Here is a 12,610-nt window from a genome sequence, read left to right on the forward strand (position 1 = left end):
AGGGGATAGGTTGGTTGGGTAGGGGGTTGTGGGGGGCGCGTGGGTAGGGGCTCGCCCATACTTGCCTAAATGTCCACTTAGCCTCATCATCCCTCACCTGACCTCCCGCTCGCCCATCGACCCGCCTGCCCGTTAGAGGTGGCTGGGCAATTATGATTATACAAATAAAAAATTTATGGTATATTTTTGTTGTTAATTTAAGTTAATATGTTTTTTTATTTACTAATTTATGTGTTTTTATTTTTTAGGAATATGGCGTCAAGGAAAATTTTTGTGAATCTTTCTGGACCAAAGACTCTTAAAGGTGCATCTTCAAAAAACATTGGTGAACGAACTCCACCTGAGCTCATGGCTACAAATATTTCAAGTGCCTTAAGTGATAAGAAGATAATCTCAGATTGGAAAAGTTCAAAAGAGGTGAAATTTCCATCAAGAGTCTGGTATGTGAAAGAAAGAGAGAGCACAAATGTGAATATATATCTATACATTGATATACCCCATAATAATGAAAATTTGGAGGTGATGGGAAGAGTCATAGATATGTGTTCGGTACCAAACACTGAAGTTGTTTACGTACTTACAAAAGCTCCCAAGTCACATGAAAGGATTAAATACCGACTATCATATTCATTATATGACACGAGAGAGGTATCTACAAAGTTGTGTAAACAAATCGTAAATGAGATGACACAAAACATCGTAAGTATTGTTATTTGTATTTTTATTTTGCGTTTTGAAAGTGTCTCGCTATATTTTTTTAACTCTGTTTATATTAACATATGATATTTTGTTTGGCAGAATTTTGTTGAAAGCTGTTCAATTAGGTTGGGAGGCATTCATTTCATAGAGCATGATATCATGAAAGTTGTCAGGCATTTTTACTCAGTGTCAGAAGAAGATATGGAAAACATGGAAAATGTAGTAATTGATGATGCTACAAAACTACATCCAAAGAATCAGAAAAAAAGGCGTCTGGTGGATAAATCTAGCAAGGGTAAACAAGTTACTTTTGAGGACGATGAAGTTGAAATTGACAATGAAGCATATGTTGCCATTACTGAAGATGACATTGGAACTGAGGAAGGTCATAAAAGACCAAAAGTAACAATGCCCAAGAATAGATCTCTTGAGAATGTTATGATGAAGAAAAGTAGAGTTGAAGATCTTGAAGTAGTCATTACCAGCAGTCAAGAACCTAGTGAAACTTCAAAAGAAAGTAGAGAAATCATTACACCAGGAGCTGATTTAGATGATGGCATTATCAAAACAAAACAAAATTCCATTCGACAGAATTTGACAAAGAGAAACTTAATTGATGGTGGTCGTACATTTCAGTTAAATGTCAGACAAACCTATAAGGAAAGTGAAGGACAATGCCAATATCAAGTCAGAAAGCCACATCATCTGCATGTTCACAACTTGAAGACATTGATGAGGTACAATCCATATGCTCATGTAGTTAGTTATGTGCTTCTTGTTGATCCACTTCAAGTTCCCAACAAAGAAGCATTTGATAAGTCAAAATGTTTTGAATACAATTATTATGTGCTTGGGGGGAACCATTCTGTTGAAGCTCAAAGACAATTGATGGAGGAATATCCTAATAACCCACGTTTTGAAACAATGAAATGTATCATTTATGCTGGTTTAAATGAAACAGAAGCAAAGTTAGTGGCATGGGATCATAATTCAGATAATGAATATAGGATGTCTATGACTTTCATCCAAAGGGTTAGATTTATTCATAGTGAATTCCTAGAAAAATGTGGTGGGGATAGGATGAATATTACTGCAGATTTCTGAAAGGAATGTTGTATGGAAATAGGCTATCAAATTGAAGAGAAAACCAATTGAAAAGGTGGAAAAGACAGTAGATATAGCGATTTATTCAGAGATTTTGATAACATTTTCCAATTGGCATTTAGAACTGGAGATATTTGGAAGTTGATTGATGACATTTTTAGCATGTGGGAAGACATTGGCATTAAAAACCAGAGGGTCAAAAAGTCTAAGCCTTTGATATGTAGCAACGATAAATCAGCTCCTGATATGAAGAAACTTCCAGATGATATGACCATCACGCCTTGGAGGGCGATGCAAGGAGTGAAAGATGAAAAAATTGGGATTATGCCCTGGTTATTGCAGATATTCCCCATGGTTTCAATATTCCAAACATTTACTATGATAGTGACCCTTATACTTATCAAGCTTTTAATAAAGTGGTGGCGGGATTTATGGAAGTGACATCATCACCATTATGGAGATTTGTGACATTTCATTCAGACACACAATTGGCAATGGTATTGTCAAGCTTCAAGGGGAAAACAAATTCAAGGATGCAGCTTACATGGTAAGATGTTTAAAGGTATATTTGATTAATGTTGAAAAATTCATTTATGTACAAGTTAATTGGACTTTTACTATTTTATGTTACAGGCAAAATTCAAATCTTCTTAACAATGAAGATCAACAATTAATAAATGACTGTGAGTTCATTCATATTAATAGTTGGGCAAAAGATGATAGCCATATGTCTATGATTTTTAATCGGGTGGACAGAAAGAGTCATAGCCAAATACTGACTTATGATGTTGTTGTGAGAAAACTAACATATGAAGACAAAGAAACGAAAGGAGAGATAGTTAACATTTATCAGAAACCACAATTATTGATTAACTATCTTATAGACATATGTTCAAATGAAGGAGATTGGGTTCTGGATTTATTTTCTGGCTCAGGTAGGTTTTGCCACATGGAATTGAATTTCAATATGTTCTTTTTTTTAATTAATATGTCATTGTACTAATTTACTTCATTATTTTTTTGTGCTTGATAATTAGGTACAACACTAGCATGCTGCCTTCAAAAAGGAAGAAATTGCATTGCAATTGAGAAAGATCCATTACAATGCAATTTCATTCAGCAAAGAATTAATGCTCTTCAATTTCTTCCAGATGCAATGCAAGAAATTGGGTTGAAGAAAGGGGACTTTAATGAATCACGTGTGGCAAAAAAGCCAAAGGAACCCCAACCACCATTACATGGAATGTTTGGAAAGACATATATTGGGAGATTTGCAGACATCAAAGACCCATTAGAAGAGGAAATTGCGCAAAATGAAGCAGAAAATATTGTGGAAGATGACAATGATGAAACTCTAGAGGACGAAGAGTTTGGATTACGTGACATTGTTGATTAAATTTAAGTTATACCTTGAAATCAAGCTTTGCAATGTTTTGACTCTGACATTTTATAAAAAGAATAATCAATGAATTAAAGTTGTTATGTGTTCAATATTTGTAATTTGTGATTTTCGCATTGATTTTTAAGTTAATTATTATTTTTTGAAAAAAACGTTGTTATTATTATTTTTTTGACATGAAATTCATAAAAAAAACTATTATTTGACCATTTTTAGTTAATATTTTTGTATAAAAATTGTGATTTTGACATGTTAATTCTAGCAAAAAATTATCAAAACGTTTAGTTTTTTTGTTATATTTATGTTAAAAATGGTTATTTTTATGTCCATTGTTAAAAAATGCTGTTTTTTATAAACAATTATTTCATGTGGATTGAAAAATTAATTAAGGATGTATAAATATGTAGATTATTTAAAATTCAAAGTATCGACTTTCTAATTTAAAAATGCAAAACAATAAAAACCCCACTAAAAAAAGAACAAGAAAATATGAATAAAATGACCACTTCAAAAACTATCAAATTTAGAAAATAATTATTTACATTTCATACACTAGAAAATTTAAAGTCAAAAAATAGGTCTTTTAAAAAAAGGGTGTGATGCAGAATACCCACTTTTTAAAATCAGCATGAAAATCACTACCATTCTAAAACTTAATAAACATGAAAAAAATTAAAGTTCCAAAAACTATGTTCTAAAAAAAACATGTGTGTTCTGCATCACCACTTTTGAAAATCGGGTCATTTTTTTGCTATCTCTACGAAACGGGTAACAATATCAGTTCCTGTTTCAAAGTTTACATTGTTCTAATTTTAACTCTAAATTTTACCTTCCATATTAATCCCATAGAAATAGAAGTATTTTTAAAATTTTAATTATTTTATTTCTATAAAGCTATATAAAATTATAAAATTTAACACAGATACGGAGATATTTTATTTATAATTAAAAAAGTGAAAGTGAGTGCAATGAGAACTAGATTATTGATGTTTTATAATTATTTTAATTAAAACTAACCAATAATATATAAACAATTACATTTTTATTATAGTGGACATTTTTTTATTTAAAGTATTTTTTAAGGCACACATGTCAACTCCAAATGAACATGAATGGGATTACACATCACCCTCATTCTGGGATGTACAATGAGTGTCTTGCCTCAATAAGAGAACGAAGGTCTTGTTTTAGTTTAGAAAAATAAGCTTTAAAGATTTGGGTAAACAATTGTTTTGTTTTAAAATGATTGAGCTTTATAAATTCACGAGACTTAATAATTTGCAATGGCTTAATGAAATGTGAACTAAATAATTTGTATTCATGGATTTGATAGTAGTGTGGTAGAATGTTATATAAGGCATCTCCTTATATAACCAAATAATTAATTCTGACATCTTACATAACCATGAGTTGAATTGGAATCGCATATCCCTAATTTTAACTCTAAATTTTACCTTGCATAATAACCTCTATATATATATATATATAATGGATATTCACCATTCATTTATGTTTTATATTTATAAAAGAAATAAAAGTATTTTTAAAATTTTAATTATCTTATCTTTTTAAAGCTATATAAAACCACATTATTTAACACACACACACACACACATATATATATATATATAGAAATATTTTATTTATAATTTCAAAAGTGAAAGTGAGCACACTAAAAATGAGAGCACACTGAAAATGAGATTATTGATGTTTTATAATGTTTTTAACTATAACTAACCAAATATGTATAAACATTTACATTTTGTTTTTCTAAATAAGATTAATCTATTAACAAAGAAAGGGGGTAAAATTACAACATGACCTTAGTCAAAAACTCTGCTCTGAGCAAAGGCAGATCTATCAATATAAGCATATAAGAAGACTACCCGTAGGCAGTGAACTCATTTTTGAACCAGAAATCAGGACCCATGTAGGGGAACAGGTTAGGGTCCTCTTGATGTTGTAGGATAAACAAAAATTCAAAAATACATCAGAAATTCCACATAACTGTTTGCAAAAAGAAACTTGCCCAGTTGTATGGGCTGCATGGAACGAAGGCAAAGCAGAGGTGAGCATACTAGTCATCTGGCTGCTCTTCCACAATGCGGCACCAGCCAAAGTCCGGCAAATTCCTTGCCTGAGCAGCATCAATCTCAGACGGACCAAGATCAACCGACGCCATCACCACATCCTACGCGCTGCGAACTTGAGCCTCCGAAGCCTGCAAAGACGCACTACCAATCCCCAGCTGGAGGGTCGGAGATGGAATAGAGACAAACCCAAATCCCTCTAGATGAGAGTTAGCATCCTCCGTCTGAGCTTCCTCATGGAAAACCACTGAGATATGAGCTGTTATCCTTGGGCCATTCAGAGAGTTGTTGAAGGTGAAAATTACAGAGCTAGACGTAGGAGGTGGCCCTGGGAGATGGATGAAAGAATGAAGCTGTCCTCTCCCACTGCAGGTGCTAGGGTAATCGCCTACTAACAACTCACTGGAAAGGGAGGGCGACTCAGAGGAAGGGCTAGAAGGCGCGCGTTGGGGCTGGCCTCTTCGGCACCGCATTCTATGTTGCAAGCCAGGCATCAGGGAGATAGCAATAGTTAGATAGAAGCAAGGCTGAGCCGCAACGATGGCAGGGTCAGAGCCAATCAGATAGGCATTCAAACAACGGCCAGAAGCCCAAGAGAAGAGCTTGTGGATTGACTGAGGCCACCCCGGTAAAAGACCAGAGCAGAGCTCCAAATTATCCTCCCCTTTCGAGTCACGAGAGGCCTCAGGGATGGCTGAACCAAAATCCAACAGACAAAAATCAGAATTGAGGCTAGAGGCGAGAAAATGGCCGAACCAACATCCAACAGACAAAGGCGAATCCACAGCATACCCATGGCTGAGCCTTAATTTATCATCCTCCTACACACATCGAGAAGCTCCCTTCATAACTAATGCATTGAAGAACGCCGTGTTCTAAGACATGCCGAAGCATGTGTAGGAATTAACCAGTGCGGTGGACATGATGGGAGAACCAGAGCCTCTGAAGTGGAAGTAGATTAGCCCTGCTCTTCGCAAATGTCGAGATTCCTCTTCCATGCATCTATTACCCTTACTGTACTAGGTAGGCATGTGTCGATCCACCTCGCCATACCCCTATCCCTTCACATTTATGGCCGGTTTATACACCCGCATCTGGTGCTGCATCCCTTTGGACCATAGTTTTGCATTCCTATTCTTGATCATGATTCTGAATTATGTCTAGAGCTCCTGAGAGTAGAGTGTGCTCAATTTCCACCCCCAAATTGGTAAGTAGATCAGCGACCTTGTTGCCTTCCCTCTTAACATGATTGAAAATGATGGCCCGATTGTTGTGAATCGATTGTTCTATTGCATCCAATCTGGGCTCGAGTCTCCAACTATTGGAAATTTTTTGCGCATGAACCCCATTGAGGAGTTGTTTGGCCATGTTGATGAGGATTAGGGAATCACTTTTGATCTCCAAAGGATGGAGGTTATGTCGCTGGGAGAGGAGTAGTCCTTGGCAGAGACCCTCCAACTCAGCCGAGTTGTTCGTGTCCCAGCCTATGTTTCCAAAGTATATAAGGAGAGGCGAACCTTCATGATTTCTAAATATGCCACCAAATCCTGCTTTACCAGGGTTGCCCTTTGAAGCTACATCAAAGTTGAGCTTGAAAGTGTGCTTTGGATTGGGGGTCCATGAGTGCTTATCGATGTTGACGCCTTCTGAGGGTTTGTGATTATGAGTACCTTATGGGAGTTGTATGTTTCAGTTTGCCCAAATGGCTTTCTCATTTGCAAGAGTGGGAAAATCGTCTGGATACCAAGTTTGAAGCTCCAAGGTCTCTTTAAGATTGAGACAAAAGTTGCCCCAGTTGATTTCTAAAGGAGTTCTTTGATTTTTGAAGATGCGCTTGTTCCTTTCTTTCCATATTGCCCAAAGGAGAAGTCCAGGAATCATTCTCCATAATTGGTTAAGAATTTCACTTTTGTAAGGGTTTTGGTGCCACTGGCGAATGGAGTCGATGATGTCTTTAGACACTCTGCATCTTTTTTTATAGTAGAAGCTAGCCTTCTCCCACAACTGGTTGGCAAAGGTGCAAGAGTCCAGAAGATGCTGGAGCGTTTCCTCCTGAGAGTTGCAATTGGGACAGATAGAGGGCCCATGAAAGTTTCTTCTCCTAAGCTTGTCCCAAGTGAGGATTTTCCGGTGCCCCACCAGCCAGAGGAAGAGAGAGACTTTGGGCCAAGTGCCCGGTGACCATATTCTTTCCTGGATGGGATCCAGGGGCGTAGGATCTGTGTAGATTATTTTATAAGTCTCTTTGGTGGTGAAGGACCCTATAGGAGTGTAACCCCATATTAGAGTATCCCTGTCTTCGAAATACCTATTACATCGATTTTGGAGCTCCCTCTCCAAGTTCTTGTTAGTCAGATTATCTGCATTCCTGATCAGCCTGTCGATTTGCTTCCATTGTATGTATCCTTGTTTTGTCTTTGAGTCCACTATTGCTAAATGGATTCCTTTTGTTGCTCCTCCCAATCTTGGCATGGATGTTGTCTAAGGATGTCGTTGAGCTGTGGCAGTTGGTTCCATGCATCCGTCCAAAACCAAGCAGTTCTGCCATTTCTTACTTCCCAAAAACTGTGTTGTTGGATCAGCAAGAAGTGTTGTTTAGCAGCATTCCATATTAGTGATCCTTTTTCAGTGGGAGTGAATCTAATAAGCTCCTCCGTCAGTCTGTGATTGGCATATTTGGCTGTCCATATGGCTGCCCATGGCTTGTTGGGAGCAGAGAGCCATTGCCACCAAATTTTTGTGCCCATGATTGCATTGTTGTAGCTGGGATCCCGCAGACCTATACCCCCTTTTTCTTTAGGCTTGCAAGTTGTTGTCCATTTTACCAAGGCCCATTTGCGATTTGTGCCTGTTGCACCCCAAAGAAAATTGCGTTGTAGAGATTTTATTTTTTTAATAACCCATTTAGGCGCTGCAAGGATTGAGAAAAGGTAGAGTGGCATTGCCTGTAGCACAACTTTGATTAGCACTAATCGACTAGCTATGTTTAGTGTTCTGTGAGTCCATAGATTGAGACGAGATTCAAGTTTCTCAAGGAGCAAACCCCAAGAGGTGTGTTTGATGGCAGAATCAATAAGGGGGGATACAAGGTATTTGGAACGTAAGGAGGCTATGGAGAAGCCTAGGATGCGGGTAATGGCATGTTGAGAAGGGGGGGTGAAAAAAGAAGATCTGCGATTTAGCCTTGTTGACGTTAGTTCCTGAAGCGACCGAGAAGTCATTTAGAAGGGATTTAAATAGAGAGGCTTCTTGAACCGAAGGGTACCCAAATAGCATGTTGTCATCAATGAACTGTTGGTGAGTGATGGCAGGAGAGTTCTGAATGGATAAACCTTTGAGCTGCAGGGAGAGGAGGGCATGTTTGATATGGCGACCCAAGCCTTCCGCCATTAGCACAAAAAGGAATGGGGAGAGGGGATCTCCTTGCCTAATTCCTCTTGAGGGACTGAAAGGACGAGATGGTATGCCATTTATGAGGATAGAGAAGAAAGTTGACGAGATTAGGCTCAGAATCCATCGAACCCACATTGGGGAAAAACCAAAAGCAGTTAACATTTTTTGAATATAGGCCTAACTTAGCTTATCAAAAGCTTTTGAGAGGTCAAGCTTGAGAATCATACCTTCCTGTTTGGAGTGCTTGAGGGAATGTATGATTTCATGCGTGAGGATAATTCCGTCCAGTATTTGTCTTCCTTCTACATACCCAGATTGTTCAGGCGATATGAGCAAGGGAAGAAGCGGCTTTAACCTGTTGGCAATGATCTTAGATATCAATTTATAAATTACATTGCGTAGAGTGATTGGGAGAAATTTGTGTGGAGTACTGGTGCTCTCTTCTTTAGGGATGAGGGCTATGAAAGTTTAATTTAGAGACGGCAGAAGCCAATGAAGAGTACGAGATTCCTCCACCACTAGCCATACCTCCTCTTTTATAAGATCCAAAAAGAGTGGAAGAAAGTGGTAGTGAATCCATCCGGACTTGGGGCTTTTCCCTCCTTGAGCTGGTTCATAGCTGCATCCACCTCCTGAGGCGTAACAGGTTGAAGAAGGAGTTCATTGTGTTCTTTTGTGATAATTTTTAGCACATTTTGAGTGATTTTTTCTATAGCAGGTCGTCTATCAATTTGGGGTTCTTGATGAACCTTCTGGAAGTGGCTTATAAACTCCTGTTCGATCTCTGCATGATTTTCCACTCTTTCCCCTCCTTGCTTTTGAATGAAAGAGATGGTATTGTGCATTCTTCTTTGTATTGTGGTTCTGTGGAAGAATTTAGTGTTCCTTTCTCCTTCTTTCAGCCATCTAATCCTAGATTTCTGCTTCCAGAGAATTTCCTCCTGCTTTCCCCTCTCCTCCATTTGATTTTGAATGTGCTTTTCTTGTTCCAAAGTCCCTTCCTTGTATGTTGCTTAGATCTTGTTGACCCTGGAAGATGTTACCGAAAGTCTCTTGATTCCAACGCTTGATTTGGGATTTCAAAAATTTGAGTTTCTATTGAAACTGAAACATTTTTGATCCCTCTGGCAAAGGGAATTTGTTCCATGTGGATCTGATGATGTCATTAAAGGCAGGATGGGAGAGCCAAAATGCTTCGAAGCGGAATGGTCGCCCGGTAGCATTGCCTGGTCTTTGCCATTGGAGGGAGATCGGCCAACGATTAGACCCTGAATATGGAAGAATTGATGCCACAATGTCGCCTCCAAGATGCACTGTGTTATCAGAGATGAGGAATCTGTCTAGTTTTGAAGCTATTTGTTGCCTCCCAACCCTGCGATTGCTCCAGGTGTGCGTGCCATTGCAGAATTGCAGGTCAATTAACAAATTATTTTGGATAAATTCTTTAAAGTGGCCATTTTCCGATTCTAGCTTGGCACGGCCTCCTTGCTTTTCCTCCAGCTTGGTGATCATGTTGAAGTCTCCACCAATGATCCACAGAGGGTGGACTCTGTTGAAGTTAAGCGCTTCTATTATGTCTAGTAAAGCAATTTTGTTTCCTGCTTCCTGTGGGAAATAGACATTGGTGAGATGGCCATGGATGTTGGTGCCGATTATATGAAAAGTAGCTTGAATAATGTGATGGGAGGCATGAATGTCTGAGAGCGTTATAGCTTGCATGTTCTAGGCAATTTCCAGTCCCCCAGAGGCACCTGAAGCATCCACTGCAACCAAGTGACAGCCTGGCCATGCTCTAGAGAGAATGTTTCCAAGAGTGTTGCTATTACATTTCGTTTCCTGAAGAAAGAAAATCTGGGGCTGCTCCTGCTTTATCATGTTTTTTATCATTCTGAGTTTCCCAGGGCTGTTGAGCCCTCTTACATTCCAGGAAGTGAGCTTCATGATTCACTATCAGTGGTGGGCCTGTAATACTTTGTTAGCTTAGCGTATCTACCTGAGTCTACTAGGATTTTCACTATTGCGATTGTTCTTTGGAGATTTGTCCTTCTCCCACGTTTTTTGGAGTCTTTAGGAAGGAAGACGCCATCCCATTGACTACCCGGCTAAATACCCAGTTGTTGTTGTTGGTAAGCCTTGGAGATGATGACTTCCAGTGTGCTGAGTTGATGCTCTGGAATCTTGTCATAGTCCTTCTTTCTGCATGCTTGTTCGAGTTCGAGAATGTCGAGTCCTCCCAAATCAATGCTTTCCAGTTCTTCATCCATTTGTTGCATCTGACTCTTGTCATCTGAAGTGATTTCTAAGTGCAAGGATTGGCTGGGGAAACCGTCAACATCCATATCATTAGATTTCCACTCAGGGTCCTTTCGAGCCACCTCAGGAATCCCATTGATGTCATTTGGGCATAGGGGATTGGGAGAGGAACCAGATGGAGGGGGGAGAGAGGACGTGATGATCAGCAGAGGGATGGGCAACGAGTTTGGAGGTGGTTCTTCTAAGGTCTCGGCAAGAACCTCAAAGCTGTTTCTTGTGGAAGGAATGGAGGCAGCGTCCTGCTGGGGTTTTTTCCCGGAGGAAGTTTTTTTTGCGATCTTTTGTGATTTTGAACTTTGGTGAAGCCATCATGGGCTGGCTTGTCTGAGGGATCAAAGGTTTTGGGTTTATCATTTAGAGGACAATCTTGAAAATGATGCCAATGGGCATGACACTTACGACAGCGAAAGGGTACATGTTCATAATCCAAGGGTTGAATCCATTCATAGTAATCATGGGAGAGGCTTACCGAGTTTGGAAGGGCTTTTTTTAGGCGCATGAAAACACAGATACGGGCATAGGAAGTGTATTTGCGCAGCTTAGTTTCTTCAGCCATTTTTATGAACTACCCCAGCCCTTTGCCAATGTCTCTGAGTGATTCTTCATCCCAGTATTCCGACGGAAGCGAGTACATCCTAGTCCATACTGGTGCCCAGCTGAAATCCTCCTTGTCTGGGTTAAATCTCTCTACCCATTCCCTTAAATACAACCCAGCGAAGTTGAAGAAATAAGGACCTTCATCCATGATTCGATTCCAATCTTCGATGCAGATGAAGATCACAGTGAAGAACCCCTTTGGTCCTAGCAACAGGGTAACATGACCCTTGGTTTTCATTTGGCAGAGATCCATCCTTGCAAAGCTTTTTCAGTCGGCTGGAATCCAATAAATTTTCTAATGAGCGCATGGTCCTTCATATACTGGATTTGACCATTAATTCTATGGCTGGGAAGTTCTATCTTGGGCCTTTCAGCTGCTATGGGTTTGAATGTCTTTGATATAACCTTCAGTGTGTCTTGTTGCCATGTCTTTCCTTTTGGTACTTCATTGTGCATGTCCGACTGATCAGTGGAAGCATTTGTCGTTTCTTGCAGTGGGGAGTCTCTTTTGTTCGCATCTTAATGTTTTGGCTCAGAGGGCGATGACTTTTTCTGTGGTGGATGAACTCTATCAGAAGGAGGGGAAGGCTTTGAAGCCCCCCCCTGGGGGAAATCCATTGCCGCGTAGATTAAGCCAATGGTCTGCTGTCACGATGAGGTAGGCAGATGGAAGGTGGAGGCAGAGAAGAAACAATTTGCGCCTTTGCAGAGTCTCGCAGAAACCCTAGGTTGCAGAGTGCATGTTTTCTCATCCTCTGAGTGATAAGTTCTATAAACATTTACATTTTTATTATAGTGGATTTTTTATTTATTTATTTAAAGTATTTTTTTAAGGGACATATGTCAACTCCAAGTGAGATGGGATGGAATTACACATCACCCTCATAGTGGGATGTACAATGAACCTCTCGACTCAATCAGAGATTGAGGATCTTGTTTTAGTTTAGGAAAAGAAGCTTTAAAGATTTGGGTAAAAAAAAAAATGGTTTTAAAATTATTAAGCTTTATATATTCA

The sequence above is a fragment of the Pinus tabuliformis genome, chromosome 9, assembly GCF_031772625.1.
Source record: "Pinus tabuliformis cultivar Carrire ecotype Pingquan chromosome 9, CPIR1, whole genome shotgun sequence".
NCBI lineage: Eukaryota > Viridiplantae > Streptophyta > Pinopsida > Pinales > Pinaceae > Pinus > Pinus tabuliformis.